This window comes from Halyomorpha halys, unplaced genomic scaffold (genome assembly GCF_000696795.3).
Source record: "Halyomorpha halys isolate HHAL.00 unplaced genomic scaffold, Hhal_1.1 Scaffold858.1, whole genome shotgun sequence".
NCBI classification, from domain to species: Eukaryota; Metazoa; Arthropoda; class Insecta; order Hemiptera; family Pentatomidae; genus Halyomorpha; species Halyomorpha halys.
The window spans coordinates 92776-106143 of NW_027110220.1; the positions used below are offsets into that span (position 1 = coordinate 92776).

The 13368-nt window shown below is 29.1% G+C and overlaps 1 long non-coding RNA gene across 1 annotated transcript in view; it reads left to right on the forward strand.

Moving 5' to 3' along the window:
- The first annotated feature begins 2488 nt into the window (after positions 1-2488).
- LOC136795998 (uncharacterized) overlaps positions 2489-13368 on the forward strand; it is a 301995-nt gene continuing 291115 nt past the window's right edge. Inside the window, exon 1 of the long non-coding RNA XR_010843697.1 lies at positions 2489-2577. This is a non-coding gene — a long non-coding RNA (uncharacterized lncRNA). The remainder of the gene's footprint in view (positions 2578-13368) is intronic.

The following is a 13368-nucleotide window of genomic DNA, read 5'->3' on the forward strand; positions in this document are numbered from 1 at the left end:
ATATATATTTTAATATATTTCTTTTTTTTCCCCTTTCCATTCCACCCACCTGATTGAGGTAATTATTTTCAAATCTCATCGTCGAATTCAAGACCAGACCCGTTGTTTTTGATAATCCTACTATATCAGCACATCTTACGGATCCATTGGTGTCCACACAATAAACCTGATCAAAGCAGGTAAAGTCTTTTTTTTTCCTGGAACTTCATCAATTCTTCTTTGACCCTGTGGTGCCGGCGTGTTATAAGGACGGAATTGTTGGGGCATATTCCCAGCATATGGGCTGGTGTTTCAGACTCTGCCACATTTGCGACAGAGGGACCCAACTTCTCTTTGCTGTCCACTGCCTCCTGGAACCTCAAGCAGGGGTGCGTAGTTCTTATTTAGTTTCAAGGCGTTCGCCCATTCTGAACCCGAGAGTACATGCTTCTCGCACACATATCTATTAGCTTTCGGGGTCTCTTTGAAATAGCGAACACCATTACCCTGCCACCTGCAATTGGCCCATTCTTCGAATGCATTCTCTCCCAACGACTGCCATAGTGCTCTCACAGTTCGGTAGCCCTGATCCCAGTCTATCGGCACATGCCGCAATTTAAACATCGCAACTAAATATAGACTGGAATAGGGCATCCGGAACATTCGACAGTCGCTGGGAAAAGGACCAATGCTATTGAGGAGCCTCTCATTGGCAGCGGATCAGACCCAATCCACGATATGTTCTGGGTACATGTAGCATCGCCGACGAGGTGTTGGCAGGGACCCCGATGATGGCCTCGATACTCCTTAGGATATTGGTATCAATACCCTCCAATATTTCAGGACGTATCTTCGCTTCGTAAGGGGTGCAGTCTGGATAGGGTAAGTAAGGCCCAGGACAACAAGTATTGGTTGACAATGTTTATCTTTTATTTGGGCTTTAGCAAACATAAGCTCACTATTTTATTTTAATTATAAGTTTGTTAATTCAATTTAGTAATCTAATCTCCCGTTTTACACAGCCATCACTGGTGATGAAATTTTTAAGGTATCTCATGTTCTTTTCTAAAACATGTGTATGTATGTTCATCCTTCATAGGTACATGATATTTTAAATCATTTTTATATTACAAATATTTAGTATATTTTATTTTATCTAAATTAATATTGTTAAAAATTAAAAAAAAAAAATTAATAAGCCAAAAGCAGTTCAGGAAAGTTGACAATTACTTTTAATTCTGAGCTCCTATACTTTTTTGGGAATTCAATGGTTTTTTTAAACTTAAAATTGACCTTAAAAACTAAACAAAAAAATCTTCTCCACTCCTGTAGTTACAATTCCATATTTTAAAATAAGTCTCAATCGTTCTAGATACAAAATAATATTAGCTAAATAATTCATTCATTCAAGCTAAATAAATCACGTGAATTTTTTGAATGTGATGCTGTGGTTTGTACTACTTCCGTAACAAAAGAATCAGTTCTAATAGATCAAATATTTGTTTTTTAATTTTGCAACATATAAAAACAATGAATCATACAAAAATATGCAGAAAAATCATGCACAAAATCTTTAAAACCTGCTTAATAGCTGTAAAATATGGAACACTTTGACAAAATCCTGGGCTGACAGATATTAAAATTATTATTAGCATGTTTCCTGAACAACTAGAACGTGTGAAGGTTTCTGATCTTAGTTCTACGGATTTAATTGGATTTAAGCCCAATTTGAAATAATTACCTGTATTGGACATGGAAACACTGCTCGGTTGATACTAATCCATTTTGCAACCTAAACGTCGACGATATGTTTTTGAAAACGTGAAGATGTATTTCATTAGCAAATTTAAAATAAATATTACACTTAAATTTATTATTTTTCTTTTTTTTAATCAAAATCTACTTTTGACGAATTAAAAAGTTACATTGATTTCTTTTCAGGATTTTAAGCTATTTTCCAGGATTTGTTTTTAGAAGATATAACTTTAATTTTTAAACAATTTTCATTTCATGTCATAAGCCCAAGAACCAGCTTCCTTTATATCACTATTATTTGTAGTCGCAGGCTTTTATTGTAAAAGAAATATTGATAAAGCTCAGAAAACGCCACAAAAGAAAGTTGGTTATAAAGAAATAGAATCCAAATTTGCAACATGATACGCAAATTTGGATTCTATTTCTTTATTTTATTTTATTTTTTAATGAAATATTTCTATGTTTTTATCATTTACTTAAGTAAAATTTTAACACATAATTAGACTTTTTTCAAAACATAAGAATCCCATCCCTAGTCATTACAGTAGTTAGCTAAATGGGAATACGACTGTACCATTTCTTCTAGACCTTCCAGCAGCCAATACCCCAGAAGACCTTCACCATCCTCTTCGCCGATCGGTGACCGCTGCCAGGATACCCTCCCTTTCTCTTGCTAAAGAGCCTAGCGTCACGCCCTATTTCGGCCAGCCGTCCTCAGCGCGCATGCGCCGCCGTTGGGATCGCCACCCGCCACCCGCTGGATGCCAGTCGCTACCGCGGCACCCTACCGTCGACAGAACTCCTTGTGTCGCCTCTCTATCTTATCGGATTACCACTTACGTCGTGAGTATTTTTTTTTTTTTTAATTTTTAGAATTTAACTATACAATTAAAAATGTGTTTAAAAGGTTATCAAAAGTGGAATTAAGTCATTTGTCAATGTTTCCAATTTTATAAGTTCTGGATATCAAACTGTTTTAAATTTTTAAAATTTCTGAAATTTGGCAACAAATTTAAAAAAAAAATATTTATATATTATTCCTTTCCCCAATATCTGTATGTTTTATTTTTTTAATTAGTTATATATATATTTTTTGGAGCATTTGTGCAACTACTTTAAAACTTGTAATTTAAAATAAAAAGAAAATGGCGTCAATAATTAACAACCCAATACTCATGATAATATGCATTGTTATCTCCAACTATGATAGTAGAAACCGAACTTTGTATAATAAATCACATCCATCATAAGAAGGAAATAAAATTTATCAATTAAATCAAATTATTTTTGAAATAATAAATTTTATTTTCTTGTGGTTTTCTAAACTTAATGGAATTTTTTTCATTATTTTTCGTAGTTTCTTTTTATTTCTTAAATACCAAGGATTATAACACCATTATTCCGAAACATCTACAATTAATTTATAACATATTTTTTAAAACAAGAAGAAAGAAATAAATAAAACAAGAACAGTGATTTTGTTTCAAATTCAGGAAGTCACGATTAAAAAATTTCAAAATGATGATTTTTTATTAAAAATAAGTTGTCTACTTTTATTTAAATATTATTCTTTTCCCAAATACCTAATATTTTATTAAGATTTGTTTATAGAATTTTTTTCTTTTAATTTAAGTTAATTTTAGAAATTACTTTTTGAATTTCTATTACAAAATCAACTACACATAATATAGCATAACAAGGTGATTGGAAATAATTGGAATATTTAATTACGAAATCATACCAAACTTTATAAAATGTTTTACATAAAAATTGAAAGAAGTTTGTGATCCTCCTAACACATACACGAAAAGGAGAAGGGGTTACATTCGATAATTATGTCACTAACACTTAGTTAGAACACTGTAATTTACAATACATATTTGAAAACACGAAAGGCAATTTTTAATGCTCCGAACTCATACTAGTAACAGTGCTCAATAAGACTATGTGTTTATATTAAACAAGTTTTTTTTTTTTGGAGATAAAGTTACAAATAATATGAAATAAGCCAAATAAAAACCAAATAGAATTCAAATAATAAGAGCAAATTATGCTTAGCAACGTCTTAAAATTATTTGATAAAATATATTTTATTAAACTTATTATATTTTACAAATAAACCTTTCATAAAAGCTTCAATCTAAAATATCGACCCGTATTTCGTTCAATTTATAATTGATTATAAAATCGATTAATTCTGTTTCTACCCTTTAATTGTGTATATGTATCAGATTACAATTCAATTTTCGATACATAATAATCATTTAATCTTAGGCTAATAGAAATTTATATAATTGTTATGATATGCTAATATAAATATATTTTACATCAATGTTATGATTAAGATACGATTTGAGGTGAAAGGGGTAGCATTTCTTGAAGCAAATGATAGCAAGTATGGCAGTTTATGTTCCTTTGCGGTATAATGGCCCACGACGGGATAGGAGTTGGATATTCCCATGGGAGTCGTGATATTCCAGAGGAAGGTCATCCCGGAGTAGGTAGGGCCTGGAACTGCATGTTTGTGTTGACTTATTTTCAAGGCGAGCTGCTCCTTCTCGAACGTTGACATCACTCAAGTATATATTTTTTTTAACATAGTGGAGTATTTCCTGCTGCCTTATATTGCAAGTGGATCTGTCTTCGACACCTTTGTTCTTCAGAGAACAACAGAGTTAGTTATTGTGTGTTTCGAACAGGAACAGATAATAATGGTTTTTTCTCTAATAAAAGTTAAATACAACTATTATAATTTAAATATACGAAAAAAAAACCAACATATAAATAAACAAATAATTTATTTCAAAATAAATGTAATAAGAAAAATAACATAAATTTTAATACTAACTCTTTTTGTTTACATAAGCAAAAGATAGACAGGAACTCTTTTTAAAACACGTAGGTCATCAAAATCTGTTGGTTGTGGCTGATAACACACCTAAGCTAATTTAAGTTCTCAAAATGAGCAATTAAGGGAATAGCAGATGGTTTTTTTTGATTTCATAAAATAAAAAAAAAATTCTTGAATTCATGTAATAAAGTTCAAAAGCGATAATACTGGGATAGTATAAGGCTATGAAACCATAAGTGGCTTAATCCACAATGTTTTTAAAACCAAAAATTGCTTTTAATTAGGACTTATTTTGATAAATCGATTGCTTCTGCCTCTGAGAATATTTTAAATGTTCATGGAATTATGTTTCTAAAGGTACCAATACCTTTTTTCTCACATTTTTTACTATTTAGAGTGCTAAAGACTATTTAAAAAAAGGAGTTTGCTATTGGACACATTTTGAAGATAGACATCCAGTTTGAATTCTAACAATACAAAAAACATTTATGGACGCGTTCATGAAATTGCTTTTAGGACTCGGAGGGCTCTAAAACGTATATATACATTGGGAACTGTATTAAAAATTTAATTCAATTAGATTAATCACCACACCTAGGTGCGTAGCGAAAATAAATTAAAATTAAACTACTGAAATCATTTTAAATCTTAATTTTATACAATTACCACTATTTAATTATCAATAAGGTATAGGAAATTAAAATTACTTAACTTTGAAATTTAGATTATACCTCATAGGAAATTAATCAATAATAATTAAATTATGTAATACATAAAATTACAGTTACTTAGTTCATTATTTACGTTATTTCTCCACATTCCCCGGAAATTTAGTTACCTACTTAGAGTTGAATGGAGTCGTAATAATCTAATAAAATTAGACAATATTATAATTATACGACGGTAATATAATAAATTCTGATAATAGAGAAGTGATATCTTTAGGAATAAAAATAATAAGTAGGAAATACACAAACACACCTCCTAAAAGAAACACATTCAGCAGAAAATCCTACCTCTACTCACAAGCCATGTTATTTTATCCTAGCTCAGACGTGTACACATCTCAGAACAAACATCCTAAGAACATCGACATTCCAATAACAAAATACAGCAACTAAGGGAACAGTTAACCAAAACATAACAAATTGATGTTCTGCATAAAAAGAGACATAACATATTAATTTTTTAAAAAAAATATAAATCATTAGTAACAAATAACAAAAATTAATTAGGGAATTACTTCAGAAAACCTTAGAAAAAATTTCATATTTTATCTGCTAATGGAAATTAATACATTACTTTTTTTTAAAAAAATATTACTTTCTTTGGAAATATAAATAAAATCATGATTATTAAATGTAAATAAAATATTTTTACTTTTCATCATAAAAATAAAATGAAAGAATTGATTTATTGTTGCCAAAGGTTTACAAGCATTGTATTTTATATATTATCATGGGCAATGAAACATGTATTAGAAAATTTAAAAAAAACATATAATGAAGATGGTTTTATTTTACAAAATAAAAAATTAAGGCAATTTCGTTTAATTTATGTCTAACTTGATTTTAAAATTGAGGGGAACTAAAAAAAATATTTAGCTAGCATTTACTAAGTAATATTTTATTTTCAAGTTTATAATTTATTAAATTTATACAAAAATTTCAGCTTTTTTTTTAGATGTTTGATTTTTTAATTTTTAGATGTATTGATCAATAAGTAAATGTGTGGTATATAAGCTCTTTATTATTATTAAATTTTGTAATTATTTCAGCCATAAAATAAATTAGAAATTATTGTTTTCATCTTCAAATGTATAGTCTCAAAACCTAAATAATTATGTATGGAAGGTATAATTTATAAAAATAATAAATTTGATACAATTTGAAATTCAATCTTGTTTACCACTAATCAAATGCAGACTTTACAATATAAACTGATCTATCAGCAGTTCTAAAGATAAAACATTAGGTCAGAATGGAAAAGGTTATATATAAAAAAATACCTAATAATAGTTTTCTTTATCATTTATTCTTCCTGGAAGAAATTATTATTTTTAATAATAAATCCGTATCTTTTGATAATATGAAAAGAAGCATTTTTTTCTATTGGATCAAATTAAAATTGTCATAAAACTAAAAATTAAAATATTTTAATATGTATGGATTTGACGAATAATAGTTCGATAGTAAACTTTTTATAATTATACATTGCACTACATAAGCCGAGACACTGACAAATAATTTTATTTAGGACAGTACAATGCAATGTAGCAGAAATATCTAGGCCATCAATCAGTGACTATTTAACGAAGGGTGACGACTTCAATAGTCACTCTGCATTAGTATTTAATAAAATTTTCGATTGGCTGGCTCGGCAATGAAATAATCATTTCACACTGTCACTAAGTAAAATGACAAATTGTTTTATTATAAGTTATAAATTTAGCATTTAGGTAATGAATAAATATTCAAATTTTAGAACCATTTAAATCAGAAAAATAAACCTCCCAAACATAAAATAATCTTACGATATGATAAAAACCAATACAAGTTTTATGTGTTGGTTTCCTTTATATTTCCAACTTTCTGAATCATTGTACATATAAGACACAACATTTCTACAAATAATGAAGTAGTCATTTTATTTCATTGTTATTGTGGGTGCCCTATTATGAAATATGTCTTTTAATCCGGGTTTCTAATAATATTTCTAATTATATTTAGAGAACAGTTTACCTTTTTTTAAAACTAAATCTCAATTAAAACTAACTTTCAATTTTTTTTTTTAACGGTATGTATTACTTTTAAAATAATCTTTACCGATCAGAAAGTAACTATATCACTAACTGCAATTACAAGAAAAATAAACAACATAAATAAAAATGGCCATTTCTCAAAAATAAAATGCCAAGAATATGTTAATTTTTGGACCGTAAATCGAAAAAAAATTCTAAATTAAAAGAAACTTACAGCTGAAATGTATTTTGATCTTATTGAGACATTAAAAGTTGCAGTTTTAATTAATTTACTCATTTTAAATTACTTAAGACTTAACAATTCATTGTTATCATCATCTGAGGCGTCTGAAAAGGAGATGGCATTAGGATCTTCCAATTAAAGCAATGATGGAAGTACCATCATTAGGTGGTTCCTACCTAAGATTATCATGTATTTTATTACCGTATTTTTTTATACTCAATTTCAATTAATAAATTAAATTAAAAAAAATTAAGTTACTAAATTAAAGTCGTCATATAATCTTCCATGTACTCCCTGACCTAGTGTTAAAATATTTTGAAATAAACTAACTTAAAATTTTTTATTATTATTATTTACTTTATTTTTTTAAATTACTAATATATTGTTTTAGAGAGAGATTTATTATTTCAAGTAATGGGATAAGATTATGAAATATATAATATCAATCTTATAACAACCAGAGAAAACTTTACGATTACATTACGAAGGAAGTAAGTTTACGACTTCTGCTAGACTGAGTGAACATTTTGTTTGATTCACAAGACAGGGTGAATTAAGGAAATGATGAGTTAATTTGGAAAATTGTTGATAATTAGGAAGAGATTACTTATTGATCTCGAAGCTCTTTCGAAGGTAACCTAGTACGTTCTTGTTGGCTGTTGCTGAACCGTTCCAAAATCTTAAGCGATTTCTAATAAATTATTACATACTGTTTTAGATTTTGATTTGTAATTATTCTTCTTCTCTATCTAAGTCATATACTGAGTTGAAGTAATGGATGGCTAATATGGCAACCATTACCCATTTTGTAAAACACTTCTTTATTCAACTTCTTGACAATTGGTTTGAGAAAATGTATTTAATGTATATTCTTCAAAATATTTTTTTAGAGTCTACTAATTATTATTTCTTATAGATGGCTGAACAATATTATTTATCTTTTTATGAATATTTTTCATTAGTGATTCCCGCCGTGCCTCTTTTCTCATTTCTTTTATTTTTATTTGGTTAAATTTGTTCTGTGGCTTCTTTACGGCTCTCAATGATTTTAAGCTGCTTAGGCAGAGTAGGGGTGAAATCATTTTAAAAGCAACCATCTTTATTTTCATATTCACTCCCCGTTTGCCAATTCTGACTTTATTTTGTGATATATATTTGTAGTGTTATTAAGCGCTGTATTATCTCGGAATTCAAACTGCCGTCAGTACTAAGTTTGGTTCCTAGCTATGAGAAAAAATAAAAAGTAGAATAGGTTGACAGAGCAGCGTGTACAATGTTAATTTTTCCCTCGCACTTATTTTAGAAAAAAAAATACGTACTCTGATCAAGTCGGGTCAGTAGTCATTTCTTTTCGGCAAACAAAACTTCAAGAACATAATGAACAATTCAGTCTGGTTTTTGTTTTATTTTAATTAATATAATTTCCATTGTAGGGTCCACTGATTCTTCTACTAATCAAACTGTTCCGTTGTCGTCATTTTATTTTGTAGAGATATTTAAAAAAATGGGCAATAAAATAATCATTTAATTGTTACCGATAATAAGGTTAATATTTTAACTACTGATTAACTCGTTTACCCCCGTTAATCAGTTTTCAATCTTGCTTGATGAAAATGCAAAATGCTTCCAATCCCTAGGACTGTTTTATGCAGATTCTTACTATTTAACTATAGCTGAAATATAAGTTTCAACGCTTCTAAATTATGAAACAGGTACACGCCAAGCGTAGATGATTTTCAACAAATCTCTGCCTTTTGAGAATAGTTGAATATTTTTGTTCATAACTTAGTTTTAGATTTTTAAGACAACTTTTTACTAATTCAAGGCAGCCAGTTAAAAATCAAATACCTGTAAAAGGAATGAGATTTAATTTTTTTTCAATCTGTATAAATCGGGTTAAAATTACTTAATAATTAGTATTGTAATAACTAGAAATGCATTTATCTATTATTTTGTCCATTATATTTCACCTTCAGTGGTACTGTATTTTAAGGAGGCATGTTATGAAAAAATAAAAATAAATCCAAGTTTAATAAATAAATTGGTAATAGATCTTAGTTACATTATTATTTTTAATTAATTTAAAAAACAAAGTAGATTTATAGATCTACTAATAGGATCGTCATATATTTTTTTTAGAGAAGACGGTAGTCTTTGCATTTGCATAAAAAAAAAAAAAAAAAATCTTATTTATTTTAATATAATAAATTTTTTAACAAATTATTTGTTTACTAATCCACTAAGCAATAAATCCAATAGATCAATCAATATCAGACTAGGGACAAATACAAACGAGACCCGAACTGATTAACGGATGAAAGTGAAACAAATCGTTGCTTAGATGCGGGCACATCCATCACCCTACTATCTTCACAGAAGGGAAACCCATAGCCATCTGTATAACCCACATGGGAGCCTCCCTCAACCCGTTCCACAGCGGAGTAATTTCATTTCCGTCCATTCCCGTTTACTTTGGCGGCTGATTGGGATCCAGATGGAATAATTGAATAATATAAACGTGTCCAATATGACTGCCTGAGTGTATTCCCAATGGTCTGGTATATATTTGGTTTGCTTTAGGTAACACTACTCTAAACAAGCAATTAACAGTAACTACGAAATTACACTAGCTACTGTTATTGATATTCATTCATAGAAAGTTCTCAAAAACCTACTTCCAGGAGGTAACTCCAGAAAAAAATTTTTAGTTTAAAATTTTCACCTCCAAAATTCCATGTTCTTTAAAGCCAGGAAAAAAGTTGCAATGCGATGAATAAATTTTTATTTTCATCAAACCTTAAATAATTTTTATTTTTTCAAATCTTTCCAAACCTCTAGCCCATCCCCAACTTCCTCATACCTAAAACATAACGCTCTATAAAACCCTTTTCAATCAGATTTTCCTTTGGGCTATTGCACACAATCTGCTTCATTATGAATCTCCTAACACATATATTGATCAACAGAAAATCATGAGACTTTTTTATATATTTTTTTATTTTCCCAAAGCTTTTGACTGTATTGTTTATGAGATTTTCCTATCCATACGCTATAACTTTATTCAATATCACTTTTATTAGTTCTGTTGCTTCTTATCCCCTCATTCTGGGATAGGGGTCCACCTAGAAAAACTTCAAACTTTCCTCCTTCTCCTCCGTAGGATTCCTTAGGGCTCCTCAAAATGATCATCCTGTTTTTCTATTGATAAATGTAATAATTGTTACAAATCTGTATATTAATGACTTACCCGATACTATCCATTACTGCCAATACCATTTCTTTTTGCTGATTACTTAGAAATTTATCATTTACTCCACCATTTTTATTTCATTGATAATAATATTTTTTATACCATAAATTGCTGGATGATTTTAGTACAGTTCGTCACAGAGCTGAGAAAATCAAATTGTAACCTGGATGCAGGAAAAGCTCTCATTGGCTCCAATCCCCTCCTACATTGCCTTTCTTATAATTTTTACTTTTCCTTGACTGCATTCCAATAACACTCCATATTTATCTCAAAAACCTGGGCGTCATATTCGACCTTGTTCTCGTCCTAGAGTAAACATGAATCTGATATTCCGAAAACTCATAATTATGCTTAAACATTTCCACAGTTGCGTTCACAAAATCCCGTCAGCTATTTGTCTCCTATCTTATTTTCCTTCACTTTGTCTACGATTGCCTGTTACATGGAGGGTTTGAAGTGCAATTAAAGCGTCTTATAAACTTTTTATAAGATTTATCTCTTATCTCAGGCTATTATAGCAATTTAAAATGACGTTATACTTCACTCCGACGGAAAAACCTCCTTGGTTCTCACCTAGCAATCGCTGTTCTTTGTGTTATATCCACTGCTTGAAAACTCAAACCCAACCAATCAATATTTATACTCCATGATACAAAATTTCATCATTTGAAAAATAATTTTTTCTTTGTTCCTTCTCCTTTTGATATTCCTTGCTTGTTTATATAAATTAAAACATATATTGTGTCTTCTTTTTGTGAAATACCAACTATTTCTTCAGCTCTTTATATCTCAATCTACCGATTGATTGTGAAATCTTTTTATTAATAAACTTTGAGTTAATTGATTGTCCGTAGAGACTCAATCATATTTCGATTGTATAATTATTATTGTTATTACATGAGCGACAGACTGTGGAGGCCCAAGTCCTCGCGAGATGTATTATGCAATACACAAATGCCCGGAGGGAGGCTATGAGTAAGTTTTTGTATAATTTTATGCTTGAAAAAATCCTGGATAGGGCCGGGCTTGAGCTTACAACCTTTGGGTTGGTAGACAAACGCGTTGCCAATTTGCTACCGTCGCCCTCATTTTAATTCTAATCCTGTAAAAAAAGCAATTAAGTAATAATAAATATATAACAATGATAATAATAATAATAATAAAGTTATTACTTATTTCAAAATAATATAGGTAAAATGAGCAATAACACATAATTTAACATCTATTAGTAGAAAATTAAACATTCCAGATAAAGTTTCAAGGACAACAACTTGCTTTCTAAATATGTCCTGTCAAGTAGGCGTACTCAACTCTGGAGCAACCCGAACTCAAGTTCGTATTATTTTTCAATTTATGTAGACTCGTGGGCTTTCAATTTGTTTCGAAATATTTCAAATTGAATATCAAATAGATAAGAGAAACTTATAACAGCTCATAATAAGAAAAAAAATCCATTTAATAAAACAAAAAATAAATAAATTGCAGTAAAATTGACCCAGTATAACCCACGAAAGATAAAGAGTTCATTTCCATCCATGATACCAGGAACATTCTCACAGGAAGTGTAAATTTATAAGTGTAATAAAATATCACGCATTATCTTTCGAGCATACCTTTTAAATTTTTGATGTAAGTCATACATCAATAAATTTAATTTTTGAAATGAATAAAAAAGTAAAAGAACATCACAATGAACGAATGACATTGATCTATTTTTTTTGTCATTGTAATACGTTCAAAAAGTTTAACAATTCAAAAAAACAAGATTATATCGAGAATATATACATAATATACATTTATCTTCGATTTATTATCAACCGATCCGAAATTTACAACTCTTTTTCTATCATGCTCTTAATGATAATGAGCTTTTAGATTTTTCTAGACAATATTATCTGTAAAACCTGTTTCAGCCGAATCTGTATTCATCTAGGCGATAACTGTAATCAGAAGATTTTATTATTATGGCATTAGTAATTTGATCCACGTTCTAATATTATTGGCACTGATGACATAAGGTTATAACTCACCAGCATAATTATCAGAGTAACTCAGTGCATTCACCTCTATATGCAGATTATTTTTGGTACTTAAATTTTATTTTCATTGGATGATGGTCTATCTTTTGAGTGAAGTTTAACTGTTTAACCTTCTCCAGTTCTTCTCTCTCTATTCTCACTTATTTCTGGACAATCTAATTTAATTTTACTGATTCATATAGTTATTTTAACCTATTTATTAATTTATTTTAACATAGTTATGTGTTTTTAAATTTATTTATAATTTTTTTAAATATTTTTGTTCTACTGCTATGGCTATTGTATTATCCATTTATTTCTATTTATGGTTTTTTTTTTTTTTAATTTGCATTGCATATGTGTAATGGATTAAAAGTGTGTTATGAATCACTGGGTAAGGCAGGTTGAAAAAGTGGAATAGAGAGTACATCATATATGATTATATTAAAATTACACTAATTTTAATTATTAATTCAAATTATGATAGCGAATATTTTAGAGAAAATTAGATTCTAAAATAATTTTGTCCTA